Source organism: Scylla paramamosain, chromosome 18, assembly GCF_035594125.1.
Source record: "Scylla paramamosain isolate STU-SP2022 chromosome 18, ASM3559412v1, whole genome shotgun sequence".
NCBI lineage: Eukaryota > Metazoa > Arthropoda > Malacostraca > Decapoda > Portunidae > Scylla > Scylla paramamosain.
In genome coordinates, this window is record NC_087168.1 from 1645001 (window position 1) to 1660243 (window position 15243).

General features: G+C 49.4%; 1 protein-coding gene across 4 annotated transcripts in view; it reads right to left on the reverse strand.

Annotated features, from left to right (window-relative positions):
- Positions 1-15243, reverse strand: part of LOC135108979 (sodium- and chloride-dependent glycine transporter 1-like) — a 61382-nt gene that overhangs the window by 2144 nt on the left and 43995 nt on the right. The window lies entirely within an intron of this gene.

Below are 15243 nucleotides of genomic sequence, written 5' to 3' on the forward strand. Positions count from 1 at the left end.
AGCACACAAGAAACTAATGCTGAACCCGATACCAGCACCTCAACAATGAGGACTAGCGACGCAAGTTCAATGGAAGCTCACTAGCATTCACTAGTAAGCTAAGAATTGCGGATGAGCGGAATGCACCAGTTGCCAAGCGAACACTGACATGGTGCACCGAGCCCAACACACGAAATCGTGCCTCAGTAGAAGACGAATAAACCTCACAATTATATTCCAACTTAGAAACAATAAGAGTTCGGTGCAAGAGGAAGAAGGTTTGTCTATCAGCGCCCCAAGAGGTATGATTAAAACTCTTAAAAAGTGACAGCGCCTTCGCACAAGCTGCCTTGAAATTATAATGAAGGTTAGGTACCCAAGTCATTCGGCTACAAGTCAGTGACCTAACGCTAGAGAGCAGGGACGGCGCCTTGTCTTGCCGTGTCGACTGGTTGTGTTAGTTCTCCTGTTCTAGAGGCTTTCGTTGCGAAGGTCTCAGAGGTGGAGGCTGAGTTCCATCAAAGGATCTTGCAGGTTGAGTTTCATGAAAGGGTCTCTGACCTGCAGGGTAAGTTCTGTTAGAGAATCTCAGCGCTTGAGGGAGGGTTGGGGCCTGCTGTCACTTTACCTAGTAAAGCGACAGAGCAGTGATCGGATGTGTGCAGGGGCACGGAGAGGAAGAAAGGTCTCCGAGGCGCCTCTTCTCGAGGGATGCCACGTGGAGACGAAGAATCCCTTCATTGTGATGGAGGGAGTGACGCCTGCGACGGAGGAGGAGGTGGACGAGGCGGGAGGAAACAAGGAGAGGAAGGAAGGGGAAGACGCAGTTACCGTGCCCTCAGGTAGGGTGCTTATGCTTAGAGGTAGTCAAGTTAGGTACTTAGTGCGTTTTACGCCAGACATAAGAAACGTAGGACTAGGGTGTGTTTGCCAGAGGCAGGGATAGGGAAGGTAACAGATAGACTAGACACGAGGTTGATAATAATGGGAGAAAGCCCATTGCTTTTCTCAGGGCGGCAGGGAATGATGATCTTGGTAAAGTCAAGAGTGAGGAGTTGTTTCGGTAGTTTAGTCAGGCGTTAGGTAAGATTAGGGGATAAGGGGATGAGCGTTTCCTTGTGTATGAAAATGTATGAAATATATTGTACTAAGCATCTCATGTAGACCTTTTGGGCACCTCCATAAATAGAACGATAAAAAAAAAATAAATAAAAAAAAAATAAATAAAAAAAAAATATATATATATATATATATATATATATATACTCGTATATATATATATATATATATATATACGAGTATATATATATATATATATATATATATATATATATATATATATATATATATATATATATATATATATATATATATATATATATATATATATATATATATATATATATATATATATATATATATATATATTTATTTATTTATTTATTTAAGGACAAAAATAAAAAAAATTGTTAATGCAAACATTATCCATTTTCTCTTGCATTTGTATAAGGAAACTTAAATTTTTTAAGGGAAACAAAGAAAAATGAAGAGGTCTGTTTCTCCTGAATGTTAGGCCCGTAGTGGACGTAAAATGGCGGTATGAGAATCACCTACTTATAATTTTCCCTACAATCGTTTTACATATACCAGAAGAAAGAGAAAAGTTTAAAAAATTATAAGCAAATAAAAAAATATTCAGATGGACCAGATAGTCCCTCTGAAGGGACATGAGGAAGATTCCTCGAGACAGACGAATTGGTATCGCTCAGTGAAGATATATCATGATGATGTGCAGAGAAACCCTCAATGTCTATAGCGGATTTGGATGAGTCTCTTTGCTTATCTAAGTCCGGCTCAGGGCGCTCTGATGCTCCCAAAAGAATCCTTGTGGGAGAACGTGCTTTGAGTCAAGAGACGCAACAGATCCTCGTGAACGTTTTTGGTGGAACAGAGGAGTAACTTTGAAAGATTTCTTTATCAAAGAATGTGTCTGTTTTCTCAGCACACTATGAAAAATTTCTTTATCAAAGAATGTGACTGTTTTTCTCTGTACACCGTGAGGACTCGAGAGAGCAAACGGCTGTTGGCTCAACAGAGACAAGTGGAGGGTTAGAATGAATGCCCGTTGAGTAAAGCGACTGATGATGATGCAGTTCTCCTAAGATGTGGTTTTAGAAGTTTGTCTACCTTCATAGTCCATAGGCACATGGACCTTTCCAATATGAACTCTTGTAAAAGGAGTCAGAGATACCGTTGCTGAAGATGAAGTGGAAGGCTTATCTTTGACTATCTTTGACATGTGACAATGCGGAATACGGAGAATTCATTGTGGATAGAAGAGCGGGAGGGAACAATTGGTGGTTGACAAAGGCAGGAAGGTACCTACAACTGGATTGGTTGTAGAGTTGGAAGAACTAGAGTTGCGGGAGGAGGCGTAGGTGTTTGCCCCACCATCCGTCTTCTTTCAAAAAAGAAGTTCCTGCCTGGCACTACCTAGACTGATGAACTGAAAATTAGCCAATTAAATAATATCCTACTCATGACGGTACCTCTCGCATTGCCGAGAACGTAACGAGTGAGTTTCCCTGCAGTAAAACCAGTAAGATACAGACTCACATTCAAGAGTAGGATGTGAGTCAAGAGCAAAGCAGTGAACGCACCAGGGACGATTTCTGTGACCGAACTCATAACACCAGTAACATTGCAAAGGACTGTCGATAAAAGCCCTTAAACACTCAGGAAGATAAGAATCATAAAAGATGAGCTTAATCGTGTTAATACTTCCCCTAATCTGTGACACCCGTTAAACATTATTGGGACATAAATGAAGGATGTCATCTTCTGAAAATTCATACTGTACAGGACCTAACTGTAGGCACGTTCTTTGCAGTAATTAAACGTTCGATGTGGTTTGACTGAGTCAAAGACCCCATCAAAAAGGCAAGGTAGATGAATGAACATCATGGCCTGTGTTAAATCCTTAGCTCGAATCAACACACCCTTACCGTATTTCTTGAGCTTACTTGCAGGGATCATTGCAATCTCTCTTTTTTAGATGCATAGCAGCATGCACAAAGTTACCTCGGCCTTCCCTATCATATACCACAAACCAGTAAGGTGTAGGTGTTGGGTGGTGGTGAGGAACTTTGGGAGCACGTTTTTCAGCATCATCAAAGATGTTGGGACATTAATCATTCTTGCTGTCAACTACAATTCTTGACTGAATGATCTCTGTAGTTCAGTTGACGTCTCCAAGAGACAGAGGTATATCATATGTTAATGTCACATAGCACCGTCATACTCGTATTTGAGACGGATAGGGGGAATAATAGGTGGCCTCTTTGGCGGGATGCACCGTTGGGTCGTATTGGCAGACTAACTCCGGGAATTTAGTTTGGTCCCTCACTGGCGACCTTGCTAGCACGGGTAGCCCTCTTCTCCTACGTAGGGCAGAGCAAGGGCCGGAGTCCCCTCTAGCCTCGCTCACTAAGACATAGCGACGCGCAAGGCCCCCCAACCACGATAAGGCGATTCCTAGTAGTAGTGTTTCTCGGTCGATGGAACGGTGCGGACGTGTTTCCATTGACTCTTACAGGAGTAATTTTATTTTGCTTACTAGTAAACTTTACGAGTCACTCCTTACCAGAGAAGGATTATACTCGCAATCAAAGCAACTACTGTGTGTGTGTGTGTGTGTGTGTGTGTGTGTGTGTGTGTGTGTGTAGAATCTAGAACAAGCTCGTTCAGCAGACAGCTTCACTGCACCAACTCTTAAATACTTTCAAGTCTGGTGTAAATGCATGGATTAAACAACCATAATAATGTAATGAAAATACTGTATTTAAATCATGTATGTTACTCTGCTTATTCATATCTATTTTTCACATGTCAAAGATAGTTCTCAGCAGCTCTGCCGGAGCGCTTGACAAAATCCGTCTAACTGTTAGATAAAAAGAGAGAGAGAGAGAGAGAGAGAGAGAGAGAGAGAGAGAGAGAGAGAGAGAGAGAGAGAGAGAGAGAGAGAGAGAGAGAGAGAGAGAGAGAGACCTGCGTGGGATGAAGTGTTTGGAGTAGCTCCGTGGTTCTACGAAGCTTTCGCCTACTGTAACTCTGATTCTGGACTCACACCACCACCACCACAGTGCAAAGCAGTGCAGAATACTAACTGCAGTGACAGGAGTGCATTATTAGTGAGAGAAAGTGTAAAAATATTCTATTGGCACGTAATAAAGGCTATGCGTGGCTGTGACCCGACCTGACCGCCGCCACCACCTCACCACCTCGCCACGTTGCCGCTACTTCACCACGTTCCCGCCACCTCATCACTTCGCTACATTACCGCCAACGCCACAGTGGTTATTGAGTACATGTGTGCAGTGCAGTGACGGTGAAGTGCTGTGATAGTGAGAGGGGTCAAGTGGCACGACTTGCTCCTTCCATCCCACCCACACTCTCCGCACTCACCCACTCCAGGGAATATTCCCCTGGGAATCACACGCACCTGGCTGACCCACATTCCTAGTGGGATTACCCTCCCCCCACTTGACCTGCCTCCCTCCCCTTCCCGCCAGGACAACCAAGCTACATGGCCCCGCCGTCCAGCAACACGCTAGCCCAAACACATCAGAAAATTGCTTGGGCAGGACAGTCGGGTTTCCCTGGAGCCAGATACTGCTGTGTGTGCAGTTACTCCGTCAGGACTAAACCCTCCACAGACTGCACACAGACGGAGTGCCTAAATCTGGCCTGCATAGACTGTCACAGTGACGGCCCCTTCTGCTACACAAGCACGGAGGATCTGAGAAGGGAAAGGTACATCCCCCACCCCGTCACCCACGTGACCGAGGCAGAGGCTGCCCGCAACCCCCACCTGACACCCCATCCGCCCCCGCCCTAGACCTCTCCATTGAGGAGCCAGCACCAGTCACGGAAGACGACAATATTAAGGGCGAACTTCTCTCCACCCCTGTCGAGGTCTTAGTAGATATTATTGTTGAGCTGAGAAACGAGCTACACCCTCTTAAAAAGCTCGTAAAGGCCTACCAAGAACAAAGCGAGAGGCTTCAGCAGCAGAGAGCAGTGTTGACAGACGCACTCAGCTCCATCAACGCCATCTTGCTCGTGGCGCAGCAAGGCTCCGCTCCCACGCACACCACTCAGGCCGTCAGTGCCCTCCCCAGCAAGATTGATACCACCTGGGAGGAAGTGTGCTCAATCCACCCCAGCTGGCAGACCTGGGGGTCATCAGGTAAGCCTCATCACCTGCGGAAAGTCACCTACGACGAGCCAGATAGCAGACCTGCCCTCTCACACCCCACCCCTCCAAGCCAGCAAGCATCACGACGTGTTTAGACCACTCTCGCAAATCCTCCTCCTATCGCCATCCCTCATAGACACACCCGCACCACCCACAGGAGACACTCGCCACAGGAGACGAAAGGACAACCAACAGAAACATTGGCAACGAAAGGCCTCGACGGTCATCTCCCTTCTGTAATCGGTACAGGTAGCGAGGCCACACAGCTAGGAGGAGACAGTAGACACCTGCCGAAACGATAATTACTCCCAGTGAGGTCTAAAGCACTGTTCAAGGGGTGCTGTGAACTTATCATTAAACCCAGCTGTGACCTCACGGAACATTTCCCTTTGTGTCTCACAACACAAGGGGGCAGTCACAGCCTGCCTCTCTTCATCCACACAAAACTACAAGCACCTAATAACACACACACCCTTCACTCAAAAATTTCAAAATCATCATGGCGACTCCTACACCAGCCTCGGAGTCCCCATCTGGGGAGGGGACCATAAATGTCCCCAGGTCGACGACCCTAAGTGTCTTGACACCCCCCTCAACTTTTTCTTTATTAACTTCTGCAACATTCGCGGTCTAAGATCTAATTTTCAATCTGTAGAACACCATCTTTCCTCTTCTAAACCTCATCTTCTTTTCCTCACTGAAACTCAGGTGTCTGAGGCAACTGACAGTAGCCCGTTTTCTGTTCCCTCCTTCTTTCTCTATCCTCATTTTCGATCCAAAGCTGGATGCTGCGTTCATGTGCGCAATGACTTAATCTGCTATCGTGTCCACGCTCTTGAATCTTCCGAGTTTTCCACCATCTGGCTACGACTACAGAGTCACTCTCATACTAAATTTATCTGTGCTGTATACCTCTCACTTAACTCCTCTGACTATAACAAAGTCTTTGACTACCTAACTTCCAAAGTGGAGCACATTCTGACCCTCTTCCCTTTCGCAGAGATCTCCATTCTTGGAGACTTCAATGTTCACCACCAGCTTTGGCTTTCCTCTCCCTTCACTGACCATCCTGGTGAACTAGCCTACAACTTTGCTATCCTCCATGACCTAGAGCAATTGGTGCAACACCCTACTCGTATTCCTGACCATCTTGGAGATACGCCCAACATTCTTGAACTTTTCCTGACCTCTAATCCTTCTGCTTATGCTGTCACCCTTTCTTCTCCATTAGGCTCCTCCGATCACAATCTCATATCTTTACCTTGTCGTATTGCTCCAATCCCTCCTCAGGATCCCCCTAAGCGAAGGTGCCTCTGGCGTTTTGCCTCTGCTAGTTGGGGGGACCTGAGGAGGTATTTTGCTGATTTTCCTTGGAATGACTACTGCTTCCGTGTCAGAGACCCGTCTTTGTGTGCTGAATGCATAACAGAGGTGATAGTGTCTGGCATGGAGGCGTACATTCCTCACTCTTTTTCGTCCTAAACCTTCTAAACCTTGGTTTAACACAGCTTGTTCTCGTGCTATACATGATAGAGAAGTGGCTCACAAAAGGTACTTAAGCCTTCCATCACCAGAATCTCATGCACTTTATATTTCTACCCGGAACCATGCCAAGTCTGTTCTCCAACTAGCCAAAAACTCCTTCATTAACAGAAAATGTCAAAACCTTTCAAGATCTAACTCCCCTCGTGATTTCTGGCATCTAGCCAAATATATCTCCAATAACTTTGCTTCTTCTTCTTTCCCTCTTCTATTTCAACCAGATGGCACCACTGCTATCACATCTATTTCTAAAGCTGAACTCTTCGCTCAAAACTTTGCTAAAAATCTACCTTGGACGATTCTGGGCTTGTTCCTCCCTCTCCTCCATCCTCTGACTACTTCATGCCACCTATTAAAATTCTTTGCAATGATGTTTTCCATGTCCTTGCTGGCCTAAACCCTCGGAAGGCTTATAGACCTGATGGGGTCCCTCCTATTGTTCTCCGAAACTGTGCCTCCGTGCTTGCACTTTGCCTAGTCAAACTCTTTCAGCTCTGTCTGTCAACATCTACCTTTCCTTCTTGCTGGAAGTTTGCCTACATTCAACCTGTTCCTAAAAAGGGTGACCGTTCTAATCCATCAAACTACCGTCTTATTACTTTAATTTCCTGCCTATCTAAAGTTTCTGAATCTATCCTCAACAGGAAGATTCTTAAACATCTATCACTTCACAACCTTCTATCTGATCGCCAGTATGGGTTCCGTCAAGGACGCTCTACTGATGATCTTCTGGGTTTCCTTACTGAGTCTTGGTCATCCTCTTTTAGAGATTTTGGTGAAACTTTTGCTGTTGCCTTGGACATATCAAAAGCTTTTGATAGAGTCTGGCACAAAGCTTTGATTTCCAAACTACCCTCCTACGGTTTCTATCCTTCTCTCTGTAACTTCATCTCAAGTTTCCTTTCTGACTGTTCTATTGCTGCTGTGGTAGACGGTCACTGTTCTTCTCCTAAATCTATTAACAGTGGTGTTCCTCAGGGTTCTGTCCTGTCACCCACTCTCTTCTTATTATTCATTAATGATCTTCTAAACCAAACTTCTTGTCCTATCCACTCCTACGCTGATGATACCACCCTGCACTTTTCCACGTCTTTTCATAGACGTCCAACCCTTCAGGAGGTAAACATATCACGCAGGGAAGCCACAGAACGCTTGACTTCTGATCTTTCTAAAATTTCTGATTGGGGCAGAGCAAACTTGGTATTGTTCAATGCCTCAAAAACTCAATTCCTCCATCTATCGACTCGACACAACCTTCCAGACAACTATCCCTTCTTCTTCAATGACACTCAACTGTCCCCCTCTTCTACACTGAACATCCTCGGTCTGTCCTTTACTTATAATCTGAACTGGAAACTTCACATCTCATCTCTAGCTAAAACAGCTTCTATGAAGTTAGATGTTCTGAGACGTCTCCGCCAGTTTTTCTCACCCCCCCAGCTGCTAACTCTGTACAAGGGCCTTATCCGTCTATGTATGGAGTATGCTTCACATGTCTGGGGGGGGTTCCACTCATACTGCTCTTCTAGACAGGGTGGAATCAAAAGCTTTTCGTCTCATCGACTCCTCTCCTCTAACTGACTGTCTTCAGACTCTCTCTCACCGCCGCAATGTTGCATATCTAGCTGTCTTTTACCGCTATTTTCATACTAACTGCTCTTCTGATCTTGCTAACTGCATGCCTCCCCTCCTTCCGCGGCCTCGCTGCACAAGACTTTCTTCTTTCACCCCTATTCTGTCCACCTCTCTAACGCAAGAGTTAACCAGTATTCTCAATCATTCATCCCTTTCTCTGGTAAACTCTGGAACTCCCTGTCTGCTTCTGTATTTCCACCCTCCTATGACTTGAATTCCTTCAAGAAGGAGGTTTCAAGATACTTACTCATCAATTTTTGACCACTGCTTTGACCCTTTTATGGGACCGGCATTTCAGTGGACATATTTTTTTTATAGGATTTTTGTTGCCCTTGGCCAGTGTCCTTCCTTCATAAAAAAAAAAAAAAAAAAAAAAGTTAATCACTGTGACAAGGACGTCTGCGATTAATGCGGCAGACGAGGGCACCTCGCAGATCACTGCCGCAAGCGCCAAGAAGAGGCAGCCAGGAGCCTTCAGTGTAAGTACTGCTTGCCCCGCGGCCACGAGGAAACCAGCTGCTACACGCGAGCGGCTGAGGTCAGGCAAGAGCCCCTTATAAGAGCGATCCTGTCAGAGCGGCCCCCAGCCCCTCCCCACCCAGCACCCGCCCCTGGTCCCGACCGTACAGGGCTGAACACCACGTTCCCGCCCTGGTTCCACCCATCCCACAACTCCCAGCCACTAACCCACCAGTAACATGGCTACCAGCAGCCTGCGAGTCCTGTCAGCCAATGTGCGGGGCTTCAGGACTAACGTCGGGGAACTGATCCACTCATTCGTTCTCAGACAACGAGTCGATGTAGTGGTGATAGTGGAAAGTTTTCTCGACGACACATGTGTCATCACCTGTGACAAAATTCCTGGCTACTCCCACTGGATCAGGCGAGACCGTCAAAGTGGGAGGGGAGGTGGTGTGGCAGTGTGCTTCCGAGACAACCTGCAGGTCGACACGCTCCCCATTGACATCCCCGAGGTCTCGGAGATGCTGTTCCTCCGCATCATTCTCGAAGACAAGAGCTCCTTACCGCTCTGTGCTGTGTACCGGCCACAGTGGCATGGCAGCACCCGCTTTACTATCTGACAGACTGGCTGGACGACATCTTGACTACTCACGACTGTCAGCACGTAGTGATTGTCGGCGACCTAAATCACCACCTGGTGATGAGGGCTTTCACGGAGCTCACAGCAGTGCAGGGACTCCACAATCATGTGGACTTTCCCACACATCAGCGTGGAGGCTCCCTGGACCCAGTGCTGACGGACCTGCCTTAAAAATGTGTTCAGCGCCGTCCTCTCGACCGTGTGGGCAGTTCTGACCATCATGCCGTGCTTGTGACCGTTAGTGTTGCCCCGGCGCGTGATGAGGATCATCAACAAGTCACCTGGCTGTGGGACCGCGCCTACTGGGTGGCTATGCGGCAGGCCCTGGCCCTGACAGACTTGGACTCAATATTCACCGGGGACCCGCATCTTGACACCACCGCCCTCACTATTGTCCTCTGCACACTGCAGCAGCAACGCATGCCACACAGGATGTACTCAGCCAGCCCAAAGGACCACCCCTGGTTCGGCTACAGGTGCAAGATTGCTGCTGAGCTAAAGTACAAAGCCTGGAGGCGGTACAAGAGGCACCCCACACAGTGTAACAAAGCCCGACACAGAAGAATGTGCAAGATCATGACGAGGACCGTAAAGTGGGACAAGGCAAGGTGGGAGGCGGATATGAGAAGGAAGCTGGCCTCCAACCACGCTGATGCCAAGCAGTGGTAGGGATTAATAAAGGAGAGGCAAGGTGTCTCCTCTCATGAACGCATCCCCGCCCTTAGGAAGCCTGATGGGGATATAGCTGTCTCCAGCCAAGATAAAGCAGACCTTTTCGCCCGCGAGTTCACCGAAAAAATGATAACTCCAGAGCCAGACAGGCAATTGTCCGCCCTCCTCCGCCTCACTGCCTCGAGACTGGAGGACGTTGCCATCTCTGAGGGCGCCATCAGAAGACACCTGAGGGATGTCAACACCAGGAAGGCCCCTGATCCTCACGGCGTGACCCCACATCTCCTTAAAAAGTGTGCTGTTGAGCTCACTGGCCCTCTCACACAAGTTTTTCGCTGCTGTTTGCAGCGAGGGGTCTGGCCGTCACTATGGAAGGAGGCTCGAGTCACACCCGTGCATAATAAGAAGTCGAGGTCTGAACCAGGTAACTACCGGCCAATCTCGCTCCTCTCCGTACTCGGTAAGATCTTCGAGAGGATCATAAGCGAGCAACTCACCGAATACCTCGAGCAGCACCACCTGCTGTCGCCAAAGCAGTTTGGCTTCAGAAAAGGCCGCTCCACCTCAGACCTCCTTCTCCTCCTTTCTAAGGCCTGGCACGAGGCCCTCAACACTGGCCGTCTCTCCCTGGTGATTGCCCTCGACATAGCTGGAGCCTTCGACTGTGTGTGGCATCGAGGCCTGATAGCGAAGCTCGAGCAGCTAGGCTTCGCTGAGGAGCTACTCAATTGTTCTCCAGCTACCTCACGTCCAGGAGTCTGCGGGTGGAGGTGCACGGACATGCCTCAGCCAGCTACCCAGTACAGGCCTGTGTTCCACAAGGGTCAGTCCTGGGACCCACACTGTGGAACATCTACCTAAATGACATCCTACAGGGCACCCTCGCAGCCTGTGCCTACGCTGACGACTGTACTCTCTCTCGATACTACTCAAGGGATGAAGTACAGGACGTGATAACCTCCGTCAACAGACAGCTGGACGACGTGATGGCCTGGGGAGAGAGGTGACAAGTCAAGTTTGCCCCTGACAAAACCCAGGCCATGGTAATATCACGTGCCGGGGAGGACGCGGACCAGCTGCGTGGAAGGCTGACGCTCGGGGAAGACGTCATTCCTTTACAGGACAACACTGACATCCTCGGCGTGGAGATTGACTCTCGGCTGCGCTTTGACAAACACCTCGAGAAGGTGGGCCGAAATGCCTCCTTGAAGGTGACAACGCTGCGCCGAGTGAAACACTTTCTCTCCCCTGATGACCTGCTGACCCTGCAGAAGGCCCAAGTCAGACCTGTCATGAAGTACGCCCTCCTTACCTGGATGTCAAGCGCCCGCTGTTACCTCAGCCTGCTGGATAAGGTACAAAGGCGGGCCTTATGCAAGGAGGGGACCAGCAGAGACCACTCCAGCAACCATGGCAACAGCAGCAGCAGCAGCGGACATAACAGACTGGCGCAGCAGCTCCAGCGTTAGACTGCTTGCAGGAGAGTCGCCGCCCTGACGTTACTACACAAAGCACAGGTCCAGCACGTGCCGCACCTGGCGGGCCTGAGGGCCACCTGGAGGAGGTCTGAGCGATGCACGCGGACGGTGCTGAACAACGACTCCCTCTTGGAGGTCCCAAGGTCCTACTCCACCACCCGTCACCGCGCCTTCACTGCCAGAACGGTCAGGCTGTGGAATGCCTTCACCACTGCTGTGGACATCAGGCAAATGTCCACCCAGCCGGCAAAGGTTGCCGCCCACAGATGGCTACAGCAGCAGCCACCTTGACATTGTAATTTATAGTGTACAGTGTGCAGTGTATAGTCAGTAGTGTGTAAATATGTGAACAGTAGCTTTAAGGTAGTTTGTCACACGATAGTGTAAACTTTAGATCCTAATATGTCCTCCCTAATTATATCACTGTACTTACTGTAAATTTTAAATAAAAAAAGAAAGAGAGAGAGAGAGAGAGAGAGAGAGAGAGAGAGAGAGAGAGAGAGAGAGAGAGAGAGAGAGAGAGAGAGAGAGAGAGAGAGAGAAAGAAAGAAAGAGAGTATGTGGTATGTGTAAATATGTGAACAGTAGCTTTAAGGTAGTTTGTCACACGATAGTGTAAACTTTAGATACTAATATGTCTTCCCTAATTGTACTTACTGCACATTTTAAATTAAAAAAAAGGGAGAAACAGAGAGAGAGAGAGAGAGAGAGAGAGAGAGAGAGAGAGAGAGAGAGAGAGAGAGAGAGAGAGAGAGAGAGAGTTACAGAATACCGGCAGAGGAGCGAGGATGACAAACCAGATCCCAACCTGCCGCCCAAAACGCGGTCTCGTCACCCCCTCCCTCACCCCAGGCCCGAAAAAACTGTGAATACTGCCTGCGCCCAGGACACTCGAGGGAAAGATGCTATACCCGTGCTGCAGACGCTAGGCAGGAAGCCATCCTGAGGAAGGTGTTAGCTGAAGGAAGGAGAAATGGGTATCCCCTTCAGTCAAACCCCCAGTCTCGAGCGCCCTTTCGTGACTCCAGATGGCAACACGAGCAATGGGAGGAGCAGCCAAGGTACTACCAGCGGGAATGGAACTCGGCCCCGGTGGGGGGGAGGGTATTAACAACATTCCTTGCCTCCACAACAACCCACCTGCTCGAGGGAACACTGGTCACGCCCCCCACTTCACAATTGTGTCAGCCAACGTTAGAGGTTTCCGTACTAACGTCGGAGATCTCTCTCACAACTTTGTACTGCGCCAAAAAGCTGGCATTGTGGTAGTGAGTGAAACTTGGTTGAATGACCAAGTGGAACCGTCATTTGGAAAAATAAAAGGCTACACGAACTGGGTGAGGAAGGACCGTGAAGGCAAAACAAGTGGAGGCGTGGCTGCCTGTTTTAAGAGTGACCTACAAACACAAGAGTTGTCAGTCTACCTGCCCCAGCTGATGGAAGCACTATTCTTCCGAATAGGGTTAAAAGACAACAGTGGCTTGCTGCTCTGTTTACTATACCGGCCCCCCAGGCAAGGTCGCTCCTCACTAGATTTCCTGGCGGAGGAACTGGATAACTTGCTCCAACGCCACAGCTGCAAAAATGTCCTCATCGTGGGTGATTTAAATTTCCATCTGGAGCAGCAAGCATACCTACAACAACTTAGTGGTAGTGTCGGGCCTCATCAATCACGTCACATTCCAGACCCACGAAAGGGGAGGGCTGCTCGGCCCCGTGCTATCTGACCTCCCTGAGGAAAGAATAACATGTCAGCAGCTGGAAAAAGTGGGAAGCTCAGACCACCATGCCGTGCTGACGAAGGTACAGCTCAGCGTGGCTAGGGAAAGAGCTGCACCTCGAACCATCTGGTTGCGGGAGCAGGCCAGATGGCACGATATGAGGCACGTAATAACAGCTACAGACTAGCAGGTGAAGCTCACGGGAGACGCGGAGGAGAAGGCTCACGCTGTCACCTCACACCTGCTCACCTTACAGGCCCAGTATGTCCCTCACCGCACATACTTCGCCAAGGGCACAAACCCTCCCTGGTTTTTCTACCGGTGCTGCGCAGCCGCTGAGGCCAAAAACACAGCGTGGAGGAGATACAAGCGCCCCTCACACCACAACTACACCCTGCATGACAGCCACTTCCAAGTGGGCGCGGAGTCACTGGGAGGAGGTTATGAGGAACAAGCTCACCGGTCCAGGAATTGGTGACAAGACGTGGTGGACGCTGGTAAAGGAGCGACAAGGCGGGATGCGGCAGGACAGCGTCCCTCCCCTCACCAGGCAGGACGGATCCACCGCCGAGCAGCGAGGACAAGGCTGCCCTCCTGGCTGAATTATTTGCGAAGAAAATGCAAGTTCAGGGCCCCACCCGACTCCCTCCGGCGATGCCACGGGAGACAGCCCACACCATCACTACAGTGCCCATCACAACGGAAATGGTGGAAAAAACACTCGGGGATCTGGACGTAGGAAAAGCCGTGGGTTCAGATGAGATCAGCCTCCGGGTGCTTAAACAATGTGCCAGGGAGCTTTCAGTTCCACTTGCTGCCATCTATACTGCCTGCCTGGCAGAGAGAAAGTGGCCAGCAGCCTGGAAGGAGGCACTTGTGGTCCCTGTCTACAAGAAAGGGTCCAGGTCTGACCCAAGTCACTACAGACCCATCTCCCTACTGTCTGTGATGGGCAAGGTGTTTGAGAAGCTGGTGGCATCAGTCATATGGCGACACCTGAACGAACATCAGCTTCTCTAACCCCCACCAGTTCGGATTCCGGTCAGGCCGCTCCACCTCCGACCAGCACCACCTCCTCCTCTCACAAGAATGGCAGGACACCCTAGACGAAGGCCTCGACACACTCGTACTGAGCCTTGATATCGCGCGGGCTTACGACCGAGTGTGGCACTCTGGCCTTCTGGCTAAGCACCAAGCCAAGGGCATCGATGGCAGCCTCTTGATTCTACTCGAGGATTACCTACAAGGAAGGACGCTTCGGGTAGTTGTCAACGGGCGGACCTCATCTCCCGCCCATATAGGAGTGTCAGTTCCACAGGGCTCAGTGTTGGGACCAGTCCTGTGGAATGTTTACATAGACGATCTTCTGCGCCAACTACCTGCAGTCAAGGTGTACCTCTCCCTCTCCTACTGCCGCCAGGACAGCCAGCGCGCTGTGGCCAACATTAACAGACAGCTGAGGGTAGTAGAGGAGTGGGGGAAGGTGTGGCAAGTCACATTCGCTTCGGACAAGTCACACGTGATGGTCATCTCACGGTCCCCTGCCGCTTCACAGGCCGTAGAAGGACAGCTACGGTTTGAGGGCGTGCAGCTGCCTCTCCAGGACCACATCAAGATTCTGGGAGCCACCATTGACTGTGAGCTGTGCTACGAAACTCATATCACGTCGGTAGCCCGCCAGACCTCTCGGCGTGTGTCAACCCTCCGTAGGATGGCGGGCAGTCTGGACTCACGAGGCATCCTCGCTCTCTACAAAGCACAAATCCGTCCCTATATGGAGTATGTCCAGCGCCCCCACCCACACCATGCGCCTCGACGCGGTGCAGAGACGTGCTCTTCGTCTAATGGGGGAAGACG